We start from the raw sequence: 26,828 nt of genomic DNA, 5'->3' as shown, positions 1-26,828 counted from the left end.
ATCTTTATCAAAAATAGAAAACCGTCACCATATTCTTTTAAGAACACATGATGACGTAATAACAAGGGAAGTAACCCAGTTATGCTAAAAACAAGGCAAAACGCAAAATTTATTTATTAAATTGGCAATAGTTACACGCTGTTTACCTCCCTTTGAAACTCTCCAGTGTTTTTTGTTTTGTTTTGTTAGCCAAATATTTTGTCTTCGCCAATTTTCCTAAAAAATGTTCTCTTTAATAACTTTTTCTACCTCATCGGTTTTCGTAATTTTTAGATATATTCATTCCTGTAACACGACAATTAAGTAGAGACCACGAGTTTGCCTTGAAATTAAATATTTAAAATTTCGAATTTCGCTATTATAGTGTAGTTGCTCAATAAATAAATAAAAAAATCTCCTCAACATGCACAAATACATCTATTTATGCTGAAAAATGTATCTCTATCAGCATTGTTTCTGACAAAACTAGAAGTGTAGTATCTGTTCTTCAGATGCTGCACTTCAATTTCTTGTTCTCTGTCGGTGGAGGAGAAATCCTTTACACCTGAGACAATTTTTTATTTTTGTTCCTTTTCTCCACATTAAAAAACGACCCTGGTGTCTAACTCTGTCCCGTGGGGAGACATTGTAAATAGGGACAAAACTAGAAAGACGGAAAAGACTTTAACTTTTTCAACTGTGTAACTGAAATTTGTTAAAATCAAATTCCGTCCGTCTGTGGTTACATGCTTCGTCAGCTGATATTCGCGCTTCACGATGAATTTCGTGGAATAGTCACTCCTAATTAATGTTTACCGGTTTAAAATATTCTGTTATTCTAAGGGGAAAAAAATTCAAATTCGTTTGCATATTTTAAAACTGGTAAGCATTAATCAGAAGTGACTTTTCCAGGGAATTTATCGTGAAGAGCAAATATCAGCTGACGAAGAATGTGAACAAAGACGGACAGAACTTTATTTCAAAGTAAATCAATTCGAAAGTTATTTATTTCCAATTTAATCTGATAAATGTCTTCATATTTTTTCATTTTTATTTATTTATTTATTATTTTATTTATTTATTTTTTTTTTTTTTTTGCAAGTAAGAACTTCGTGATAAAACTTGGGAGCTAAGTAGGTGTTTTAGCTATCTTTAACTTTTCCTCTTTAAAATGTCTTCCATTAAACCAAATTGTCATATAACTAGAACTGATTTGATTGTTGTTTCAATGGCAGCCATCTTAAAGCTAGAAAATTCAAGATAACCAGATTTTGTTCGCATTATTTGGATTCTTCGGTCAGGAAGGAAGAAGGTCGGAGATTACATCGAGACATTGTGAAAATAACGTTCAAGATGAGATCAGTAGTCCAAAGAATACAAATAATACCAATAACCAATCCTCATCTCAAAAATTCAGAAACATGACCAGATTTTAATGCGATTGATGTGATTCCGATAAAGTTTCAATTAAAAGAAAAAGAAAAAAAAATTTCACTATTTCAACTCTACATTTTTTTAATATTGATTGATGAAAGTTAACTATAGTTATCAAGCCTCGAGACAGTTTCGATAATGATTAGTGAAATCGATTTTCATCGAATGTTTTAGGCAATTTGGTTTGACGTCGATTTGGTTCCTGTGGGTTTCATTAAATTTGGGCCGATAATTCTGTTAAATTTACACTGAACTTTTGTCAGTTGATTTCATGTTTGTTCAAATTTCTTTTCTTTTCTTTTTAATTTCTAAATTAATTGCTATTTTGTTTTTAGTGAGTTCTTGTGCTTATTGTGAAAATTATTTTTAAGCAAGTTACTAAAAGTAAACAAACTATAATATAGTGTTTTATACTTTGCGTAACCGACCTAAAATGTGAGATCTATAATAATAATAATAATAATAATAATAATAACTAGCGGGACCTGTGGAAATTCCACAATGGACTTTCATATGTAATATATTGATGTTGGCATTTTTGTGGATGTTCAGCATAAATGGAGATACCTTGATATTATTGTACCTATTTACAATGCCTCCCCACGGGGCAGAGTTAGACACCAAGGTCGTTTTTTAACGTGGAGAAAAGGTACAAAAATAAAAATTGTCTCAGTCGTGAAGGATTTCTCCTCCACTGAACGAGAAATAGAAGTGCCGCATCTGAAGAACAGATACAACACTTTGATCTTGGCCAAAAGGCCAAGTACCTTGATATTATTGTAGTTCTGTTGTTAAAACTGCAAAAGTATATATCTAAGCTAGCAGGGACGCCCGGCATAGCCTGGTCGGAAAATATGCTTAAATATGATATTTTAATTTATGCAGATTTCGTATATATTACTAAAGGAGTCGATTTTCGATCCATTCTTATATATTATAAACTTGTGATTTCAAAAATAAAAATATATCCATATGGCTTGGGTGCATCAGCTTCAATTGAAACTGAAACCAAAACTTATGAAGAAAAAAAAGAATGTATGTATATATAACTGGAGTTCTTTCAGCTGTAATCGAAACCGAAACCAAAACTTATGAAGAATTCTTGGTAAAATTATTTAATACAAGAAATGGAAAGGCATAACAGTAAAACGACAGACACTCGGAAGAGAAAAAAATGTGCCACACAAAATAACACACACGCTATTGTATTAATATATAGATTAAAATATTTTATGTACCAAAGACAGTTTTTCATGAAACTATTTTAGTTAAAACAATGTGGTAATAAGAATAATTTATTTAGAAAAAGGAACTATATATATATATATATATATATATATATAAAACCTCAGCGTCTCTCTCTATCTCTCTCTCTCAATAAAAAATATATAAAAAAAATAAACAATGAAAAAAACAAATAACTGCTCAATTTTTGTCTCAAATATTTTAAGTTAGAAAACTTATAGCGTCAGCCAGCTGAGAGATTTGTGTTATTGTTTTTTACTACGGAATAATTTAAAATCAATTATTTCTTAACAACTTTTGAAAGATAAAACCCTAAATTTTACTAAAATTAAAAACAAATATAGCGGTGAGAACATGCTAATCGAATGCCACCTGGAGCGTTCATAAATGTGTATTCCGAAATTAAATGTCTATTCCAGAATTAAATCTCAACCAATGAAATTTGCCGGAAAGCATGACACACAAAAGAACACACATGCTATTGTATTAATATATAGATGATGATTCATCCGCATTACTTTAATAATAAAAATACATATAAATTTAATGCTGATCCTTTGTTACTGGTCATCTGTTTCAATCCACTCACACTCCAAACACCAAGTGCTTTAATAGTTGTTTTGACCCATCCGTCAGCACTCTAATGAACGTTGTCATCGAGAGTTGATCAATAATTTTTCGTGTTCCCTCATAATTCGGCGCTTGTTGAATAAAAATGAAAACCGAAAATCAAAATATTGGATTTCAATTTGAAACCAATGGTATCTACTTGATTGTCATGTCGGAATTAGTAAATTATCCAAAAATTATAACAATTGATAAAGTAGAAAATGAATCAATGAAAGTAGTTTTCGAAATAAATTACAGGTTATACTTCAAGAATAGATTCCAAACTTGGAGTTACTTCCCTTGTTTAAGTTATGTTTCAAAAATAATAATGGCAGATTAATGTATTGTGAAATCATGAAAGTACATGTTTTATTTAATAATGCAGTAATATGTTACTAATTACGCGATAATTAAGTAAATAACGTTACTTTTAGTTGAAATTGACATAAAAATGTAGTAAATAACATTTTTTTTTTTAATGGAAATTACATTTTGCCAATTTTTATTTTCATTCTTATTCTGAACATGCACCCATCTATCTTTTTTTAAACCGATCTATGCTGCTCTCTCGTTGGATTTTTTTTTTTATGAAGACTTAATAAATGGTCGCTTATTATTTACTGTGAAAATGGGTGTCAGCATTTCGTTTTTAAAACTCCTGTTTTAGTTAAAGAAAAAATAGATAAATGAATTGATTTCGTTGCGTAATGCTGAATAAAAATCGGTTATATTTAAAAAAAAAAAAAAAGAGAGAAAAATCCAATATGGAGTCCTGAAAATTTCGGAGAAGATTGCAAGGGAGATAAATATATCATCATATTTTTAACAAAGGGAGGTAATGCGCTCCTACTATCTAACAAAAAAAAAAAAATAATAAAGGAGTGGTATTGAGTTACTTTCCTTTGTTAGAACTATGCAAATGCGCATTAGCGTTTGTGTATAGCAGGGACTCCACCCTCGAGGACCTAAAAGAGAAGTATGCGATGAAGGCAAGGTATGATGGATGGTCGCAATAGTGTTACCAATGAGGATTTCCAGAGAACTGATCAAAGCACATTTTATCGCATGAAAATCTTGGAATCAAATTCAGAAATTATAGATTGATTATCGTAGTGTTTGGGGTATATATTCCCCACCGAAGAAAAACTAAAACAAATATAGTGTTTGACATGAATGAGAATCACAGTTTACCATAAAATCTAGGTTGATATTTAGGTTGGTTGGTTTTTGTTTTACGGCATACCAACCCTTTTCAGGTTATTTAATGCCGAATCCATAGATTTTGAAGAAAATTTTTAATACAATATATTTGTTGTTTTCAAGTCATTTTCTATTTAACTCATAGTTGGGACCATAACAGGTGCTACCAATCCGGGTCAGAGTGGACCTGGGAGCAATGGCAATTAAAGGGTGGCGCTACACTCCCCAAAGCCCGCAAGCTGGGGCCTCACCACTGGATATAGTTTAAGGTCATATCCAGGACCTGATATTTAGGATCTTTCTACATTGTATTATACACTCCCTCCGCACGCGTTTTTTTTTTTTTTTTTTTTAATTTTTTTTTTTTTTTTAACTTTTCAGTTTTTTGAGTATCAGTCTATAGCAGATATAGAGTAACAGAAAAGGACTTCGTTTTAATTATACTAAGCTAACATGGTTACTCCCCCCCCCTCTCTCTCTCTCTCTCTCTCTCTCTCTCTCTCTCTCTCTCACACACACACACACTCTTAACTAAAATAAATCCTTGTCGAATTATCACATAATATTTTTTTAAAATCGCTCAATATGTCAACCCCTAAAAAGAATGAATCTTAAAATTAACAGATGTGCCCGTATCTTGTCCAATTCTGAGAAAGAATATATCAGCTTAGTGTGTGTCTTGTGTAGTTTTTTTACTTTTAGGTGGACAGGCACAGACAGATAACTTTTCTGTTATAATATTTAATATCTATATAAGCGTATTAAAGAAAGGTGAGACACGCCCCCCCCCACCCCAATAGAGCAGAACGTGTACTTGTCCCCCCCCCCCCATTAAACTTGCTTTACTTAACTATGAAATAAAGTACTTTCATCGATTTAAAGGGCGAGGTGGGGGGGACGAATCGTTGTTTAAATAAAAACAGCTGGAACTTCCCTGTGCTTTGCTTGGGTCAGTGAGAAATATTAACAGAAAAGAGAAAGGAAGGATTGGACGTAGACTGAAATAGCAGGACTGAAACGAAGTAAGAATAGTCGGTAGGAAAGTCGGAGGAGGGGGGATTTGTCAAGTCGACCTATTAAAAGAAAAAGATGACAAATAACAGGCCTGGTTGTTTAACCAGTTGAGAAGTTGTGTTTTTGTTTTCAAATTGCCGCTTGTAGGTTTGTGTGCCGTAGGGGCTTACATTGTGCGTGGTAGTGACCTTCCTCTCTCTCTCTCTCTCTCTCTCTCTCTCTCTCTCTCTCTCTCTCTCTCTCTCTTCCCCACTCCGTTTTTTTTCTTTAGTTATTTGCTCTCTCTTTCTCTCTCAAATGTCATTCTATGTTCATAACACAGTATTCTGTACATAGTTTGTTTATTTATTTATTTATTTATTTATTACCTTTAATAAATACTAAATATTCTTTAAACTATCTTCCTTCATCATTGTCCTGTGTTTCTTTCCACGGTTGACATTCACATTCTTTTTCACAATACTCGCCTGCTGTTTCTATTCACGTCTATCCTGTATAAATTATTCGGTGCAACTACACTAATAATAGCGAAATTAGAAAGTTTTAATATTGAATTTCAAGGGAAACCAATGTTATCTACTTATTTGTCATGTCACAGTAATGAATATATCCAAAAATTAAGAAAAACGATAAGGTAGAAAAAATTGTTAAAGGAGACATTTTTTTGAAGAAAATTAGCGAAAATAAAATGATTGGCTAAGAAAACACTGGAGAGTTCCAAGGGAGGGGAGGAGGGGGGCAAATAGCGTATAACTATTGCCAATTTTTCAATAAATTTTGCGTTAACAATCATAAATATTAGCTACTTGCTTGTTTTTAGCATAACCGAGTTACTTCACGTGTTATGTCACGTGTTCCCAAAGAAATATGGCCGGTGTGTTTTATGATAAAGATCAAAAACTTTTCTTTTTTTTTTTTTTTTTTTTTTTTTTAAATGATTCGGTGATGTTTCAGTAATTCTGACATGTTAAGTAGATATCGTTGCTTTTGGTTAAAAACTGACACAAAATGCCAGTAGATACCAGTGCTTTTTTTTTTAATTGTTTTTTTTTTTTTTTTTTTTTTTTTAGTTTCTCTATTATAATGTAGCCGTAATGATTATTCTATTCCATTCCAAGATGGTGACTTCAAGTTTTATTATGTTAGACATTATTTGAAGGTTACTCTTTAACTTAAAGGCAACGATTTGTTTTGAGAGCAATCGTCTTTTGGATAAAGAGTAGTGACAAACCAACAAAGATGTACTTAATCAGTTCCAATGTGGGTTTCCAAGAACGGTTGTTCTGGAAGATGTTCCTTTGGTAAAGTAAGTCTGTTTAGTAGTACCTATTTACTATGCCTCCCCACGGGACAGAGTTAGACACCAGGGTCGTTTTTTAACGTGGAGAAAAGGTACAAAAATAAAAATTGTCTCAGTCGTGAAGGATTTCTCCTCCAACGAAAGAGAACAAGAAATAGAAGTGCAGCATCTGAAGAACAGATACTACAAGTCTGTTTAGTAGTAGAGGTGAGGTGAATTATTTTCCGTCTGTGTATGAGAGTCCCTTCATTCCTTCACTTCAAAGTTCTTTTTTTTTTTCTTCTTTTTTTTTTAATTCGAAATAATTACTCTCAAATAAAGTGTGCATGAATTACAATTAACTGACATATGCAAATTATCGAGCAAAATTCAGAAAATTTCCAGCAATTAATTATTCTCGCATTGAATTCCTGAAAGTGAACTTTCTTCAACGTTTTCATTCACATCTTTCTAGAGTTTCCTAGCACCTTCCTCGTCATCACTCTTATGGTTCACCATTTTCTTTCTTAGGTGTACCTCCCCACCCCACCGGACAATTTAAAAATAAAAACATAGTAGCAAAAATATGTTCCCTCAAATCGCATTTTTTGCTATTCTGGGAAGATAATATCCTGGTAAATGAACATATAACACATTGATCCCCCGAAAGAAGTTAATGCCTGGGAGTATGATATCATGACAGCAGCATAGATAGAACACTAGCACCTTTTGTGCCCACCTCCAAGTATAGTATCTGTTTTTGTGCCCACCTCAAAGTGTAGTATCTGTTTTCAGCATCCCAGCAACATCAGACATTTTACTATGAACTATTGCACATGCATAAGAAAATATGAGCATGCAATTTACAAATGTATATTGCAAAATATTTAGTCACTAGCAGGGCACCCATTATTGCCCGGTTATGAAGTACACTTAAATATTATGTTTTTATTCTTGCAAATTTCATATTTATTATTATAAAACCAATTCCCTATTAATTATTTATATGTCATAAAATAAAATAAAAACAATATGGCTTGGGTGCCTTCAGCTGGAATCGAAACCAAAACATTTAGCTCTCCAACCTTCGTTGGACGGATAAGAAATTGTTCAAAATGAACAAACTTTAATGTATCGGCATATATTTTTGCATACATACAAGTGCAATTTAAGTTGATTTTGCCTGATAAGTTCCTTTTTTTCTTCTTCTTCTTCTTCTTCTTCTTCTTCTTCTTCTTCTTCTTCTTCAATTTTCATTCGTTAAGAGCTGTTTTTACTGGCTAAAAAACCATAAAAGAACGACCCACAAAAAATGCAATCATTTAATCTGCCCTGTACCATTCGGCAACCTTGTGTCTTGGAGGAGATGCACTTTGAAAAAAAAAAATGGAGACAGACAAACTAGCGCTACCATTTTTAATTTTATTTTGTCCCAGAGTTTTCAAGCTGACAATAATAGCTGGCTTCAATTAAAAGCTCCTATTTACAATGCCTCCCCACGGGAAAGCGTTAGATACCAGGGTCGTTTTTTAATGTGGAGAAAAGGAGAAAAAAAATGAACATTTTCTTAGTCATGCAGGATTTCCCCGCCACTGAGAGAGAACAAGAAATTGAAGTGTAGCATCTGAAGGATAGATACTTCACTTTGATCTTGGCCCAAAGTTTTAAAAATAATGCTACCTTTCCTGAACAGTCTCGATTCTTCCTTGGCATTCCTGGTCTTTTAGTATAAATCCTCTTTATATTTCATTCTGCCTTATCTGTCTTTGGAACACAATATTATGGAGCTGCTTCCTAGCTGACTATACCATGATCGTTTTCAAATCTAATGTAAATAAGTTCTTGTTGAGCCGTCCTCTTAAATAGTCACGAAAAATTAAAATTGCCTCAGTCCAGAAGGATTTCTTTTCCATTACCTTCGGACAAAAGATAAAACTTAGTACACAATTTGATGATCTATAGAAGTGAGGCCTGGTCAGTAAAGGGTTGAGGAAACGATATGATGATGGGAGTCGTGAAGACAGGCTTAGTTCTGATGACCTCCGAGGAAGATATAATCTGAACAATCTAAGGAGATGTGTTGAGAACAGTAGACTCTGATGGTATGGTCACATTTGAAAGAATGAATAAGAGTTTTTAGGTTAGCAGTTGTAGAACAGCTAAAATAGTGTGTTCAGTTTATTGTGGAAGGCTAAAAAAAGAAAAGCATGTGAAGTGATAAAAAGGGGACCTGATGGCAGAGCATAAAGACCTGGTAAGAGGTTGGTTTGATAGTCAATTTCTTAAAGCTCTCCAATGTATGCCTGCATATAAAACTGATGCTAAATCAAATGTGATACTTACAATATGAGAACAGATACTACAAGTTGATTCCAGCCAAAAGGCCATGGTCAAAGTCTACGACTTGGATTTGGAATTCTATACCATTGCTTTTCGGTTGGGATTATTTCAAACATATAAAAATCAACCACCTTTCTCTCTTTTCTGAACCTACCCCTGACAGAAGATGCGGACAGTGTTTGACTCGTGCATTTCTTTCTTTTTACAGACTCTTATCCTCATCTTCATAGTTGTTTTTGTTGTTTCACCACGTTTTGGCAAACTCATCCTCTGGCCTTCTTCAGGTGATTAACCTTGACGGGATAGGAATGCTGAGTCTCATAACTTATCACCAGTAATTACTGCCTTCCATAGTTGTTGTTGTCTCCCCATGTTTTGGCCGCCTAATCCGTTGGCCTGCTTGGGTAGAATTGAAACCGCTATCTTCAGTGCTCACCTGGAACCATAAACTCAACACCTCTATCCACTGTGCTGCCATGAGCTCAAAGGGTCGATCTAGGTTGGATTTTATGGTCTAATAAATTCAATTTTGTGTTCTTATCTGGTCTCCCATTGTCAGGTCCGTACTGAATGGTATTATTTTTTAAAACTTTTTTTTAAATTTATTTTTCACTCTTTTCCCAGGATCGCTCTACTTAGTCTTGATCCTTACTTTATAATTGTTGAGTGTTTGATAAGGTGGCATGAAGTCTTTGGTATGACGACTGAGAATTTAACACTGGTCTACTGGTGCATTAGCAAAGAATCCTACCATTATGCCAACCTGTTCATCTATTGTGAAACTTGGAAACGCTTTGTATACAAGGGTTCCTTTAATGTTGTTGAATTCTTTATTACAAAAAAAAACAAGAAAAAAAACGTATTTTTGTCCACGAGATTATTTTAGTGTGTGATTAATTAATATTTGTTTATGTAACTACAATTTCTACATTAGGAGAATTCAATTTTATAGTTCATTTGTTTTTGTTTTTTTCTTCTTAATAAGGATATTGTAAAGTGATTACTACATTAATTAATACACTATTGTATGTGTGTGTGTGTGTGTGTGAGAGAGAGAGAGAGAGAGAGAGAGAGAGAGAGAGAGAGAGAGAGAGATTGATTATCATAAAATGATTACGTACATGCAGTTGTCAAGCATGTGAGTTTTCTACTTTTTGGTTAAAATCTGCTTATAAATAAGGAAAGGCGTATTTCTACTAAATCGCTAGAGCCTTCCCTCCTTATTTTATTTTCATAACTATTTGCCTGATTTTTTTTTTTTTCTTTCCTCCTCCTCCATTATGACAGTTCTCTCTCATTATGTTAATTTTGCCGTGAAGGATTCACGAAGTGGATAGGAGAATTAAATGACTTTGGTTTCATTAAAGAATGACTTCCGGTCCTCTTCCTCCCACCACCTGCGCATTTAATGTCTTTCTTCTAATTTTGACTTTGTTGAAACTGATTGGAATTGTTTAATTAATTGGAATTCAGTATTGAGATGAGTAATTTGTATTATTTATCCATTTGTTTATTGCAAACTATTATCCTCATCTTTTTTAGTTGTTTCGTGACGTTTACGCCAACTATTCCTCTGGCCTTCGTCAGGTGGTTAACCGCGATGAGATAGGAACGCTGAATCTCCTAACTGCATCCACTGCAATTACTGCCTTCCATAGTTATTGTCGTCTCACCATGTTTTTGGCCAACTAAGCCTCTAGCCAGCTTTGGGTAGGATCAAAACCGCTATCTTCAGAAGATGCTCACCTGGATCGGCTAAGAAGAATAGTTGGCCGAAACGTCATGAAACAACAATTAGAAGATGAGGATAACAGTCCACAATAAATAAATGGATAAATGATATTGATTAGAATTGTTTAGGAAAAAAATTAATTTTTGCACTGCCTCACCATGCACACACAGGTAGGGGATTTTCATCTCAACTTCAACCTTTTTTATAATACTTTTTTATAATACTATTTTTATAATACTATTTTATTTTATAATACTTTTTTATAATACTTTTATAAAAAAAGTATTATAAAATACTTTTTTATAATACTATTTTATAATACTATTTTATACTATTTTTTTATAATACTTTTTTATAATACTTTTTTATAATAATACTATTTTATACTATTTTTTTATAATACTATTTTATAATACTATTTTATACTATTTTTTATAATACTTTTTTATAATACTATTTTATACTATTTTTTATAATACTATTTTATAATACTTTTTTATAATACTATTTTATACTATTTTTTATAATACTTTTTTATAATACTTTTTATAATACTTTTTTATAATACTTTTTTATAATACTATTTTATACTATTTTTTACTATTTTTTATAATACTATTTTATAATACTTTTTTATACTATTTTATACTATTTTTTATAATACTATTTTATAATACTTTTTTATAATACTATTTTATACTATTTTTTATAATACTATTTTATAATACTTTTTTATACTATTTTATACTATTTTTTATAATACTATTTTATAATACTTTTTATAATACTTTTTTATAATACTATTTTATACTATTTTTTATAATACTTTTTTATAATACTATTTTATACTATTTTTTATAATACTTTTTTATAATACTATTTTATACTATTTTTTATAATACTTTTTTATAATACTATTTTATACTATTTTTTATAATACTTTTTTATAATACTATTTTATACTATTTTTTATAATACTTTTTTATAATACTATTTTATACTATTTTTTATAATACTTTTTTATAATACTATTTTATACTATTTTTTATAATACTTTTTTATAATACTATTTTATACTATTTTTTATAATACTTTTTTATAATACTATTTTATACTATTTTTTATAATACTTTTTTATAATACTATTTTATACTATTTTTTATAATACTTTTTTATAATACTATTTTATACTATTTTTTATAATACTTTTTTATAATACTATTTTATAATACTATTTTATAATACTATTCTTTAATACTATTTTATAATCCTATCCATCTCCATACATTATTTTATGTTTGAGCATGATTAGTTATGCTGAACTTAGCTTGTTAGAAATGTGAGTGTTTGTAGTGTGTCAGTTTTCAGAAGATATATATGTTTAGACCAGGGATTCCCAACCGGGGTCCACATAGCACTTGGGAGTACAGAGAAGCTTTAAGGAGGGGAAAAAAAAAAGTTTCTATTTATTTTGTTTTGTTTACTAAGAGGCCTAGTCAGTACTAAAACAGGTGACCATTTAGAAATACCAGGTGCTGTATGTGCTCTCCGATTATCTCAACATTATTTCCAGTCATCCTGGACTTCTCCTTGCCACTGGACTCGAGCAGTGCCGATTCAGGAGAGGTGTGGTTGGAGATTGCGCAACCCTTGCCTCAAAATTTCACGTTCAGCTACCCTTACAGGGGGTATCTATTGTCTTTTAAGACTGAATGGGAGTATCGCACTAAGAGGTGTACATGTTTTAATAAAATTTTTAAGATGTGCATTTGGATGTTATGTCATTAATATAATGAAATTGATTCATTGTTAGTTTCCTGTTATAATCTAGAAACATTTTATTTTTTATTTTTATTTTATTTTTTTTATTTTTTACTTGTATATGAATATATGGGGGTCCAGGGATGATAATATAGTTCCCACGGGATCCACAAGGAAAATAAGGTTGGGGACCCTAGTCTAGATAACCAGATAGATTGTTATGTTTCTGAATTTTTGTGATGAGGGTTGATAATTCCGTGCAGATTCTTGAGTATGTGAGAAAGATTCTAAAGTTCAATAAAAAAAAAACAGCTGAAGAAGGTCGGAAGTTATACTGGCTGAAACGTAAAAATAAAGCTCAAGATTAGGACGATAGTCTGAAGAATGCAAATAACATGTCCGATGATTCTGTTGATCGTTTTGTAAAAAAAAAAAAAATTAAAGAATTCATCATAGGATTTTCGAAATTCTTTGCAGATTCCTGAGTTTTGACAGATCCACGAGTTCAACTAAACACACTTAAAGAAGGTCAGAGCTCACATCAGTCGAAACATGAGAAACGCAAGATAATAACAGTATTCCGAATAATCCAAAATAGTACAGATATATTGCTGTTGACAGACACTTGCAGGCAGAATTATATAGACAGATGAAAAGCACAGATAGACCTAGTTACAAATAGGTAGACATACTATGAATGTGTGTGTGTTTTACTTATTATAAAAATTGGAGAGCACAGATAGACCTAGTTACGAATAGGTGGACATATTATGAATGTGTGTGTGTTTTACTTATTATAAAAATTGGAGAGCACAGATAGACTTAGTTACGAATAGGTAGACATATTATGAATGTGTGTGTGTTTTACTTATTATAAAAATTGGAGAGCACAGATAGACTTAGTTACGAATAGGTAGACATATTATGAATGTGTGTGTTTTACTTATTATAAAAATTGGAGAGCACAGATAGACCTAGTTACGAATAGGTGGACATATTATGAATGTGTGTGTGTTTTACTTATTATAAAAATTGGAGAGCACAGATAGACTTAGTTACGAATAGGTAGACATATTATGAATGTGTGTGTTTTACTTATTATAAAAATTGGAGAGCACAGATAGACCTAGTTACGAATAGGTGGACATATTATGAATGTGTGTGTGTTTTACTTATTATAAAAATTGGAGAGCACAGATAGACCTAGTTACGAATAGGTAGACATATTATGAATGTGTGTGTGTTTTACTTATTATAAAAATTGGAGAGCACAGATAGACTTAGTTACGAATAGGTAGACATATTATGAATGTGTGTGTGTTTTACTTATTATAAAAATTGGAGAGCACAGATAGACCTAGTTACGAATAGGTAGACATATTATGAATGTGTGTGTTTTACTTATTATAAAAATTGGAGAGCACAGATAGACCTAGTTACGAATAGGTAGACATATTATGAATGTGTGTGTGTTTTACTTATTATAAAAATTGGAGAGCACAGATAGACTTAGTTACGAATAGGTAGACATATTATGAATGTGTGTGTGTTTTACTTATTATAAAAATTGGAGAGCACAGATAGACTTAGTTACGAATAGGTAGACATATTATGAATGTGTGTGTTTTACTTATTATAAAAATTGGAGAGCACAGATAGACCTAGTTACGAATAGGTAGACATATTATGAATGTGTGTGTGTTTTACTTATTATAAAAATTGGAGAGCACAGATAGACTTAGTTACGAATAGGTAGACATATTATGAATGTGTGTGTGTTTTACTTATTATAAAAATTGGAGAGCACAGATAGACTTAGTTACGAATAGGTAGACATATTATGAATGTGTGTGTGTTTTACTTATTATAAAAATTGGAGAGCACAGATAGACTTAGTTACGAATAGGTAGACATATTATGAATGTGTGTGTTTTACTTATTATAAAAATTGGAGAGCACAGATAGACCTAGTTACGAATAGGTGGACATATTATGAATGTGTGTGTGTTTTACTTATTATAAAAATTGGAGAGCACAGATAGACCTAGTTACGAATAGGTGGACATATTATGAATGTGTGTGTGTTTTACTTATTATAAAAATTGGAGAGCACAGATAGACCTAGTTACGAATAGGTAGACATATTATGAATGTGTGTGTGTTTTACTTATTATAAAAATTGGAGAGCACAGATAGACCTAGTTACGAATAGGTAGACATATTATGAATGTGTGTGTGTTTTACTTAAAATAAAAATTGGAGAGCACAGATAGACCTAGTTACGAATAGGTAGACATATTATGAATGTGTGTGTGTTTTACTTATTATAAAAATTGGAGAGCACAGATAGACCTAGTTACGAATAGGTAGACATATTATGAATGTGTGTGTGTTTTACTTATTATAAAAATTGGAGAGCACAGATAGACCTAGTTACGAATAGGTAGACATATTATGAATGTGTGTGTGTTTTACTTATTATAAAAATTGGAGAATACAGATAGACCTAGTTGCGAATAGGTAGACATACTATAAATGTGTGTGTTTTTCTTATAATAAAAATAAAACGTGAAAGGTTCAATTTGTTGTAGTATAAAAAGTTCATTATAAAAGAAAAGCAGTCGTATGTATAAATTTGCAATGAAAGGGGCAGTGGGAAATCACTAAGCCTTAAAAACATTCCAAAATAAATAAAAATAGCAATAATTAAAAATTCAAACTAGTTAGTGTGTCTGTTCGTATGTCTGCCAAAATCTTTTGTCATCCACATCGTACAGACACCAGTCTGGCATTATTAGAAAGAGCAACCTCTCAGATGAAAAATATCGAAGAATTGGGGGGGGGGTGATTATTTCTTGTAGAAATGTCGTTTTCTTTGAAGGGGAGGGTCAAATAAAAACTTTGCTTTCAATGTAGTTTGCAAACTGCGCTTATGCTGTTATGTTCTTCTGTTTTAAAAAGCTAAATTTGCGACATTATGACATCTGTGTCCTCATGGGCCCATTGATAAAAGCGTTAACTTGCTAACTTGTGTTATGAGATTTTTTTTTCTTCCTTTCTTATAAAATTTTGCTTTCGCTTTCACATCTGGTCGAGGCCAGCCAAATTCCGATTTTTTTTTTTTTTTTTTTTTTTGGCAACGCTGGCCCCACTAGTTAAAAAATAAATGAACCAAATAAAATTCTAATTATGTTTGTGTTAGTAAAGCCCCCCTCCCAACCTATCCAATATCTGAAATGTTAGTGGTTCCTATTTACTTGCCTCCCCACGAGGACAGAGTTAGACACAAGGTCGGTTTTTAATGTAAGGAAAATCCAACTCCCCAAAAGGGGCAATCTGGATAGAAACAAAAAATTAAAATTGCTTTAGTCTGGAAGGTACAGATACTACACTTTGTTCCTAGCCAAAAGGCCAATGGTGACTGTTTTCTGACTATTACAAGCAGGTCACTTCCTAACTAAGAGTGAGCAATGTCTAATGGACAAAAGAAATTGGAATGGAGCATTTTTTGGATTTCTGGTGACCTAGAATAAGAACCATTGGGACAGGTTTAGGATAAAATAATGTTCACGGAAAGGGTATTCTGAAGATTTTTTTTTTTTTTTTTTTCACAGGAATCACTGCTTATGAAGGCCCAGAGACTACTCGAGGATAAGGGTTAATGGATATACATTAATTAGTTAATGTGATTATAGCATAGTAAACATAAGTAGTGGGAATTTTGTAAATTGGATTACTTAGGGGAACGGTTCATCAAGAACTTGTTTACATTGGACTTGAAGACAGATTGTAGTCAGCTGGAAAGCAGGCAATCAGAAAAGAGTTCCACAGGCGTGCAGTTCTCAGAAAGAAGCTTTGTTCATGGAATCTACATTTAGGTTTAGGCACAGATAAAGAGTGTGGGAAATTATTGATAGTGGTTTTGGCTAGACGAGTGTTTTTCGTGAAAGTTTGGTGAGGGAGGGACCATAAATTGAAGCTCAGATGAGCAATTGCCATGAAAATAAGGATAAAGTAGAGACATCCTCGCAACGTCTTTTTTGTGGGAAAGAGGTTGCAGGGAAGAGACGAAGTGGCAGGACACATTCATTCTGCTATATAAGGGATTGATGCTTTAGAGGTTGGTCATTTAATTTTTTCGAAATTTAAAGTTGGCGCGTGCCATGCCTAGGCAGGTAACACATACTCAAACCTATTCCATGTGAATGCATATAAGCTAACGATGTGTATCCACCTTTGCTTAAATATTGGAAGAGGCAACCTCTTTCTATCACATCTGATTTTGATTTTAAGCTGATGTTTAAAATACATAATCAGATCGTAATGAGACTGGTGGAGGGGGGCACCTTCCCATGCCCTATGGCTACAAATAGTCTAGGAACATCATTTGTTCCTCCCTGGGTCACAGCGAAGCCACATTGTAGACAACAGACTTTAAATCCAGGTATATCACCTGATTGGGGACGGTACAAGGCATTACCTCACTGAGTACAGAATTCACACAGCTTAGAAAGGTTTAAAAATGCATAATCAACTGTGGGTGCCATTACTCAGATGGTTTTTGATCTGTTCAAAGTGACATTTTTACTCTGGAAGTCATGTGCCATCAGTTGAAGTAATGCCTGAATAAGATAGCATGCGACAAGCCATGGTAGCTGTGTGATTGGGAGTTTTTTTGTTTTTGTTTTTTTTTAGAGCAGGAAAAAAAAATGAAATAATAATTTGGGTTGCTTGCCAATTGGGCATAATTCTTTGGCCAACTGCCAACAACAAAAAAAGGTTCAAATCTCCCAAATTTCCACCTGTAAAGTAGTTGTTTGCAAATGCACAGAAATATTTGCTTCTTATCTGTTGTTGATGAATATGTAGAGACGTGGGGAGGGGGTCTTGCCGGCTACAGTTACGAAAACAAAAGAACAGCCTATTCCTTATTTTGTAAACATTACATGTAGAGTTCAAGGGAAGTTTTTTTTTTTACTCACTTTCACCCCTGACAAGGCATATCGCCACTTGAACGTAAAGGGCTACTATTTGGGACCATGCCTAGGAAAGATTAACAAGATGTTGGTTTATATTACATTTAAACTTCTGTATATCGGTACAGTCAAGGAAGCAGGTAGCAGGAATGAAATTCTAAAGTCTAGTTGTTTGAGGGAAGAAACTATTAGAGTAGAAAGCTTTCTGGCATTTAGGGACTTAAACAGTGAAGGGGTGAGATTTTGTTGCTTAACGGGTTTTTCATATATATATATAGAGAGAAAATAAAAAAGGAACAAACCGTATTATGTGTTCACCAACGTTTCGTCTTTATTTCGAGACTTCCTCTGGGTGAAATAAAGACGAAACGTTGGTGAACACATAATACGGTTTGTTCCTTTTTTATTTTCTCTATTTTGTCGGAATACTATTTCCATTATTTTCATTATATATATATATATATATATATATATTTGTACGATGAGGGGGCAGAAGTTTATCAGAGCACATGCCATTAAAATATTTGTAAAACAGGCACAGAGATGCAACATACTATTGTGAATTTACTTGGCTGTACAAGCGCCTCTTCCATTGCTACTATTCAAGAGAATGCCTTGAGCCTGCTCTCAGCCTGCCAAGCAAACTGACCATCCCATGAAATTTTCTGATATTCTAAATACACACTTTTTAAATTTGAGTGCACAGTGAATGAGGCATAAAAACAATGACGAAATTCAGCATTTGCCCCCGAAAGTCCCCAGGGGGCGTTAAATCCTGGTGAAAATGAACAAACGGTGCAGTTTTAGGACTTAACATATGTCAATTTGAGTTCTGCACCATGCAAAAAAGAAATGACTAAGTTCATCATTTGTCTTAAGTCCATCATAAGTCTTAAGCATTTTGCAGTTGTATTCTTGCCTTTACTTAGGATTGAACCTTTAACCTCCAGACGAGTGTCATGCAAGGACTCGTGGCTTGATGGATATGGTATTTGGTAAAATTCAGTTGTAAGTGACACTCTTCTGGAGGTTGAAGGTTCAATCCTCAGTGTGAGCGATACTCAGAATACAATTGTGGATTACTTAAGACTTCTACCCGGCCATGGCTGACGGAACAAAATCATGCTGGTCCATTTGAAATTCTGTGCAGATTCCTGACTTTGACAAAAAGATTCCAGAGTTCAACAAGATACATCCACAGAAGGTCAGTGGTTACATCTGCCGAAACGTTGTGACATAACAGTCAAGATGAGAACAGTAGTCGAATAATCACATGCTGGTTCCTGTTAGATCACCAAAATTAAGCAACATTGAGCCTGATCAGTATTAAACTGGGTGACCATTTGAGAATACCAGGTGCTGTATGTGTTCTCCAGTTATCTCAGCATTGTTTCCAATCGTCCTGGACTTCTTTTTACCACTGAAATCAACCAGTGTGAAATCAGAAGGGATGTGGTTGGTGATTGCGCAACCAATTACGCATACAGGCACTCTTACAGGGGGTATCCATTGTTTCTCAAGACTGAACAGAGGCTATTAGTTTGAATAATACAAATTATCAATCCGCTTTTCAAAAATTCAACTATAGAACTAACCAATTCTTGCAATTTTCAACCACCAATAGCTATGGCTAAAGATACATTACCTGAGAGTACTTCTTTTAAACTCCTCGGCTTAATGTTCACAGGGAACATGAGTCAGAATTGATACATTGAGAGCTCTGAGGAAGGTGGGCTCTCTCTACCATGCTAGAAAGTTACTTATGGATGAAAGTATCCTGTATCTCTACAAGGTCACCATTTGCCCATGTATGGAGTACTGTTGTTGTATTTGGGCTGGTGCATCCGCTGTAAGTCTCTCGCTCCTGGACAAGGTTCAAAAGAGTTGCCAACCTAATAGGTCCTGAACTGTCGTCTAGGCTTCAGCCTCTGTCCCATCGACGAAATGTTGCATCCCTTTGCCTGTTCTACAAGTATTTTAATGATGGATGTTCCGACAAACTACAAGTCCTTGTACCCCCTCGATGTAAATGCCCCCGACAAACCTGACAAGTAGCAAAATTTCACCCCTACACGGTAGAGATCCCTAGATGTAAGAAGGCCTTCTACTCCAATAGTTTCTTCCTCAGAACTGCTAGACTTTGGAATACCCTTCTGGGTTCCTGCTTTCTCAACTGTACTGACATGCAGAAGTTCAAGTGTAATGTGAACAGACATCTTGCTGCTCAACTCCCTACATAGTATCCCTGCAACTTATGTCCCCGATTGTAGTCCTTTACATCAAAGTGGCACTGTGCCTTGTTTGGGGTGAAAATGGAATTTTAAAAAAATTTAAATAAATAAATTATTACAAAGTACGATTGAATTACTCCAAACCCATACAACTCATTACCAAAACAGCTAAATTCGGCATTAGATGGTCTGACAAGACTTCATATTCTTTCTTCTAAAAAAACAACTTTAAAAGGTCGTCAGAAATGGAGGACAGCAATTTAATTACATTTTTTCCCCTTCTGAACCGTTCCAATAAGGTAAGTCTTTTAGAACGTTTGTTCTTAAAGTGCAGTTTAGCGTTCTTTCTCTTCTACTCCCAACCACAACTTGAAAGTGCCTTGCGCTGGGGGATCCGTACTGGTTTAGCCATGCGTGAACAAGCATCCATTTTATTGTAGGCGACCATTCTTTCTATGCATTCCCTTCCTCCTCCCCTATCCCTCACCCCCATCCTACCGGTCTACGTGAAAGAAACAACAAAAAAAATGGTCATAGAATCAACAATCACTTTAGACACACAATGGATAGATGCACACACGCACACAGTAATGTTTGCTTGTTTTATTTTTAATGGAAAGTGACATTGGTGAAGAAGAACTGGAACAAAAAGCTTTTCATCTTTACAAAGGATCAACTTTTTGCATTTTTTTTTTTTAATTTTCCTCTTCCTTTTTTTTTTTTCTCGGTTTTAATCTTATTATTGCCTTCCCCCCTCTCTCTCTCTCTCTCTCTCTTTCTCTCTCACTTCCACACACACTCTCACTCACTCTCTCCTTGGTCTTATGCTGTTTTCTCATACTATAATTTTCCTCACGTTATAAATTTCTTCCTTTTTGTTGTTTCTCTATCTTAATCTCTCTCTCTCTCTCTCACTCTCTCTCTCCCTCTCTCTCTCTCACACACACACACATTAATTAATTTCTTATTCATTATTTTTATCATTTTATTCACACTTCTAACTCGCTCAATCCTTCTCAGTCTAGCTCCTTTCCTCTCTATCTCGAACCTTCATTCTCTACGAAGGTTTCTTTCTTTATTTCATTCGATCCTATATTTTCTCTCCATCCTTCTTTCTATCTTCATGTCATATTTCCCATTCTCCCCCCCCCACCGCTCTCTCTCCCCCTTTCTCTCTTTTTACTTCTTCCTCCCTCGCTCTCTTTCTCTCTCTCTCTCTCTCTCTCCATTTATCCATCTATCTCTCTCATTTGATTCTCTCACACACACACACACACACACACACACACACACACACAACTTCCTTTTTTCATACACTCTTCTACTTCTTCCCTCTTTGTTACTCTCCGTTTTTTTGTTTTTTTTTATTCCTGCATTTGAATTTCAATGCAATTATTGCTTTGCATTTTTTTTGGGGGGGAATGAGAATTGCAAAGGGGTTTTAGAGCAAAGAGACAGACATGCCACGCTTCTGATGATTTTTGCACAAAGCATCTTCGGAATTGCAGAAGGTGTAGTTCTCTTTCTGTTATGTTGTGTGCGTGCGTGTTCTCCTAAAGACATGATTATTATGAAAAAAAAACAAAAAACTAGCAGGCCTCCTGCCGTTGCCCGGTCGTAAGATATGCTTAAGTATGATATTTTAATTCATACAGATTTTTTTTTTTTTTACACAGTGATCACCACTTATCAAGGCCTGGAAGCCACTCAGGGATAAGGATTATTGCAAGTACATTACGTTAGTGTGGAGATTTGATGAAGTGTTTACTTAAGGGGGCGGTTCATTAGGAATTTGTTAACATTGGACTTGAAGACATCCAAGTTGTAGTCCGGTGGGAAGCAGGCAGACGGAACAGAGTTCTACAGGCGTGCAGTTCTAAGAAAGAAGCTTTGTTCATGGAATGCGCGTTTTGATTTAGGCACAGATATAGAGTGGGAAATTTTTCACAGTGGATTCAGCTAGACGGGTGTTTATCGTGAAAGATTGGCAGAGGGGGAGGCAGAGATTGGAGTTCAGATGAGCACCTGCCATGGAAATAACGATAAAACAAGGATAGGCTCGCAACGTCTCTTCTGTGGGAGAGAGGTTGCAGGGTAGAGAAAAGGGCATCCCCCACTAAGCCACGAAGTCTATTTTGTACTCTGTCAAGGCAGGATAGGCTGTTTTTAGCAGCTCCTGCCCAGATATGGCAACAGTATTCCATCCTTGGACGTACTTGGCTTTTATATAGATAGAGAATTGCATCAGTAGTGAGATATCTTCTGGAGCGGTAGAAGGATCCCACCATCTTTCCAGCGACCTTGGCAACAGACTTGATGTACGTGTTCAATTTCAGATCAGGAATAAAGGTCAAACCCAGAAGCGTGTCAAAACACGGGGCCTCACCCAGACGAGAGCCATCCACCACAATTAATGACAGATGGGGATCAGAGCGTTGATGATGTAAGGATAGGAGTTTGGTTTTGGATGCATTAAAGGTAACCAGCCATATCTTCCCCCACTGAACTACGCGCTCGAGATCAGAGGAGAGAGAATCAGAGAGAACTTCGTCATTTACAGCCTTTGATGTGTTGCCGTAGATGGTCGTGTCATCAGCATAGATGTCAACGAATGATTTAAGTATGTGTTTAGGGAGGTCATTGATGTAGATCAGGAAGAGAGTTGGGCCCAGGATTGACCCCTGAGGGACTCCAGCATTTATATTGCAGGCCTCCGATTTTTGTCCATCTACCACTACTATGAGCCTATCGGAGAGAAATGATTTAATGATTAAGAAAACATTTCCAGTTATACCGTAGCTGGAAATCTTGTGAAGTAGACCCTTATGCCATACCTTGTCGAAGGTCTTTGATATGTCAAGAGCAATTGCCCTAGAAAGGAAGCCTTTGTCAAGAGATTCACTAATCCTGTGGGATATAACCGTCAGCACATCTGCGGTGGATCTTGCAGAGTGGAAACCATATTGTGTGTCACTAAGAAGGTTATTCCTGCTGAGGTGGTTGACTTTTTCTCTATTTCTCGATTATGTATTTATTATCATAGTCAATTCTCTATCCATATTGATTATTCTATTAAACCTATATATATAGAAGTTGAATATATATATATATATATATATATATATATATATATATATAATGACTTGGTGCCATCAGCTAGAATCGAAACTAAGACATACAACTCTCTACCCTCATTCCATAACCTCTGAGCCACATACATACATACATACATATATATTTCCCAAAAACCTCTGGCCTTGAGACTAAAACTTGCTGTTGTGATTTCAAAAATGATCTGAAATAGCAGCAAGGGGAGACTTGATTCCAAATATTTTTCATATATTATATCTCCCTCTCTTTTGGAAATAGGGTACGATTAGGAATATCTCCAGTATCAAATAATACTTATACACTGTGGAATTTACTTTATGTATGAAAATCAAGGTCAATAGGCATTTCCTGTTTTTGCGATGATCATCTTTCGTCCTTATTAACTCCTTACATCAAGTGCCTTCAGGCCTTGTCTGGAGCGATTTCCATTAAAAAGAAAAAAAAACCCAAAAAAACTCCAGTTTAAAACAAGTAACAAACTTTTATGGTTTGGGTGGTTAACAGTGATACCCTTTTTCTTCTACTGAACAACAGACTCGCAAATGAGAAATCTTAGCCTGACCAAATTAAAACACAAGTCCAACCGGACACAATCCATTAGAACAAAACAAAATGTATTATTAAAACCGGAGTCAACATTGAAGCAAGATGCAAAAGACTATTAAAATGTATTTCATATTTCGTTTCATGTTACCGGAAATCGCAGTTTGCCCCTCTTAAGTGACGTCACATATTGTCCACTCATTTTATTGGTTTAAAATTGTTGCTCGATTCTGACACATGTCATAGTGTACATTCTTTGGTTTAAGTCAATGCTGCGATTCCCAAAAGAACTCTGGCAATGCTGACAATTGTAGGTTGTACTTCGAAACACAGGCAACATGACCGCCAATACGTGACGTCATTTGGCAATATGTAAAATGCAAAATTGTGACCTTTGGAAACATGAAATTTATTTATTTTTTTAATTATTTAGAAATAAGAAAGTAAAAAAAAAATAATTAAAACTCGAGTGAACATGAAAGCAAGATGGAAAAACTATTAAAATGTATTTCGTATTATGTTATTGCATTTTCAAGTGACGTCACATATTGATGGCAATATTGCTTGTGTTTCGAAATAAAACCTACAATTGTCAACATAGCCAGAATTCTCCCTTCAAACAAAATTAAAACTCCAGTTGAAAACAATTAATAAATCTTTATGCTTTGCAGGGCCCTATGGACAAATTTATCATTAGTTGACTTTTGACAACTAAATATTTTCGTTTAGTAGCCAAATAGAAGAGTTACTAGCCAAGCCCATGTGATTTTTAGAATATGACATCTTCATTCTGTGACGAGCATGTACATCATAAATATTTTTCTGTGTTTTTTTAATAAGTGTAATTCTAAGTATATGCAACCAATTTTATGTTGATACTTCATGTTGATAATTTTTTCAGATATTTTTTTAAACAGCCTTCGTTAAAAAGAAAAAAAGAGTATATTGTTCTATTAAACTTTTATTGTTTAAATAATTTAACTTTGTTCATTTTATTAAAAAAAAAGTTGAAAAGATATTTTTTACTCAGTAGTGAGCTTTGGAAGATTGTCATTGAAAAAAAACACAATCACCAAAAGATAAGCGTTTCATTATTTCTAGTCACCACTTTGAAAAAATCACTCACAAATGTGACTGTTTCACTCGCAATGTAGAGCCTAGCTTTGGAAAGTTAACAGTAGTGTTGGGACGATTAATCAGAATCGAAAAAATCGCGACTTTTTGAGTTATCGGAATCAGAAAAAAATGTACCTATTTTCCGATGCCAAAAACGATTCCTTTAATTATCTTTAATTTGATTTTTTTTCTATTTACTTGCCTCTCCACGAGGGCAAAGTAAGACATAAGGTCGATTTTTAATGTGGAGAAAATCCAGCTCCCCCAAAAGAGGTACTCTGGATAGGAACAAAAATAAAAATTATCTCAGTCACTAAGGATTCCTGCTCCCCTGAAAAGGTGAAGTGTAACGTCAGAACATACACTACACTGTGATCTTTACCTGAAGGCCAAGCAATAAAACAAAATTTTCCACTGTTGATACTAATTAATAAAATAAATGATTATTTATTTTAAACTACCAGTAAAGCTAAAATCTATAGATCACCCCATCACAACTGTGTTTTTACGTTTGACAAATTATATGCGCATTTAACATGTTTTTACGGTAATCGGGAAAAGATAACACTTTTATAGTTAAATATTTAGAGATTTCTAAGGAATCGGAATTGGTAATTGTATCGGAATCGTTTCATCACTAGTTAAGTGATACTCGTTTTCTTCTATTAAGCAAAAGACTTGAAAATCACCCGTTATTTATTGTGCATTAATGCATTGTGCAACTTGTATTTAAGAACCAGAGCATCCTTGAAATCCGAAATTTTAAAACCCAACACAAATCCATATGATGCGTTTCACTTTCTTTCAATGTTCCGGTAATTTCCTGTCGGCCGTGATGTCCAGCTCTCTAACCCACCAAAAAGTACACAAAATCAACTATCCATTGAATTATTGCGTTCTGAAAATGAATGACTAAAAAACAAGGTCGATAGCCATTAGTTGCGTGCTCTCGTGTAATGAATGAATGCGTGAATGTAGGATTGACATGAAATTCTTAAAGATAAACTAAAATGACCGAAAAATGGGCTGAAATGACTTAAATAAATAAAAAGTAAATGACTTAGAATGACTTTAATGAACTTAAGGATGAATTGAATGACCTTAAGAATGACTTGCATGCTTAAAAAATAACTGGAATCCTTCAAAAACAACTTGAATGATCTGGAGAATGACTTGAACGGCTTTGAGACTGACTGGTTGTAAAGTGGGTGATCATTTTACATTAAATTAATACAGAAAAGTGCCCCCCCTTTATATCACAAAGTTACAAACATAAGTACAGCATGTAGTAAGAACAGATACTACACTTTGATCTTGGCCAAAAGGCCAAGAAAAGGGTATTTATTTGCTCTCCCACCAAGCAAATTAGGCACAAGGCCGATTTTTAATGTGAGGAGTGAAGGGGAAATGAGGACCAGTTCCCCGGGGAGTATGGGAGCTGGATAGTGACAATTGGTATGAAGGGTCTCCCCCTACATTGACAGGAACAGATGGTACACTTTGATCTTAGCCAAAAGGCCCAGAAAACCTTAAAAAGCTAAGAACAGCATGTATTAACAGCAGACCTTTGATCTTAACCAAAAAGGCCAAGCACAAAAGTGTTACGGACAGACCGACAGTGACTTATAGAGTCGCTTGTACGCGACTAAAAATTGATTAAATTATCTGAAACATTGTGTACAGAGATGAATGCATATTGACAGGCATTTAAACCAAACACCATTCTCTTCCAATCAGTCAGTGTAGGGTAAACTTGTTCCTCAAGCTTTGATAAGGAAATAAATCTAGAATGAAAACTTCCATGTAGTAATAATATTTGATTAAATATGAGACTACAAACTACATGTATATTTTTATGTTTTTATATATATATATATATATATATATATATATATATATATTAATTTCAAGGTTAAAAATATCCAAAAGTAAAAACCATTGAATTTCACGAGGTTGTTGATAGTGCTCAATAAAAAAAAAGCAAGATATTATTTTATTCAATTTAGGTAAATAAAATTACCTTTAGTCGTGACAATAAATCTACTGTTTCAGTCTTCATCAGGCGATAAAAAAAAAAACAGCCTCTGGTCTTAGACGAGGTATGATCTTTAATCTTATGATTAAAATTACTCTTTATTTTTTTATACAAGCAGTAATGTTGCTGCACAGTAATGAACATATTTCAGTCAGCTAGTTACTAGTAACTAGAGACCCATTCAGGCAATACAGCTGATACGAATGTTTGCAATGAAAATATC

At 33.9% G+C, this 26,828-nt stretch overlaps 1 protein-coding gene and 1 pseudogene across 9 annotated transcripts in view; one reads left to right on the top strand and one right to left on the bottom strand.

The window, feature by feature from the left end:
* The window catches only part of LOC145293258 (uncharacterized), a 554,756-nt gene that overhangs the window by 437,058 nt on the left and 90,870 nt on the right, over positions 1-26,828 (top strand). The gene's annotated exons all lie outside the window — the stretch shown is intronic.
* Positions 25,774-25,909, bottom strand: LOC145293465 (U2 spliceosomal RNA; annotated as a pseudogene).

The sequence above is a fragment of the Euprymna scolopes genome, chromosome 14 (assembly GCF_053919585.1).
Source record: "Euprymna scolopes isolate OS-2025 chromosome 14, ASM5391958v1, whole genome shotgun sequence".
Classification (NCBI taxonomy): Eukaryota; Metazoa; Mollusca; class Cephalopoda; order Sepiida; family Sepiolidae; genus Euprymna; species Euprymna scolopes.
The sequence above is the reverse complement of the archived record's forward strand: the minus strand, read 5'-3'. Positions and strand labels throughout refer to the sequence as shown.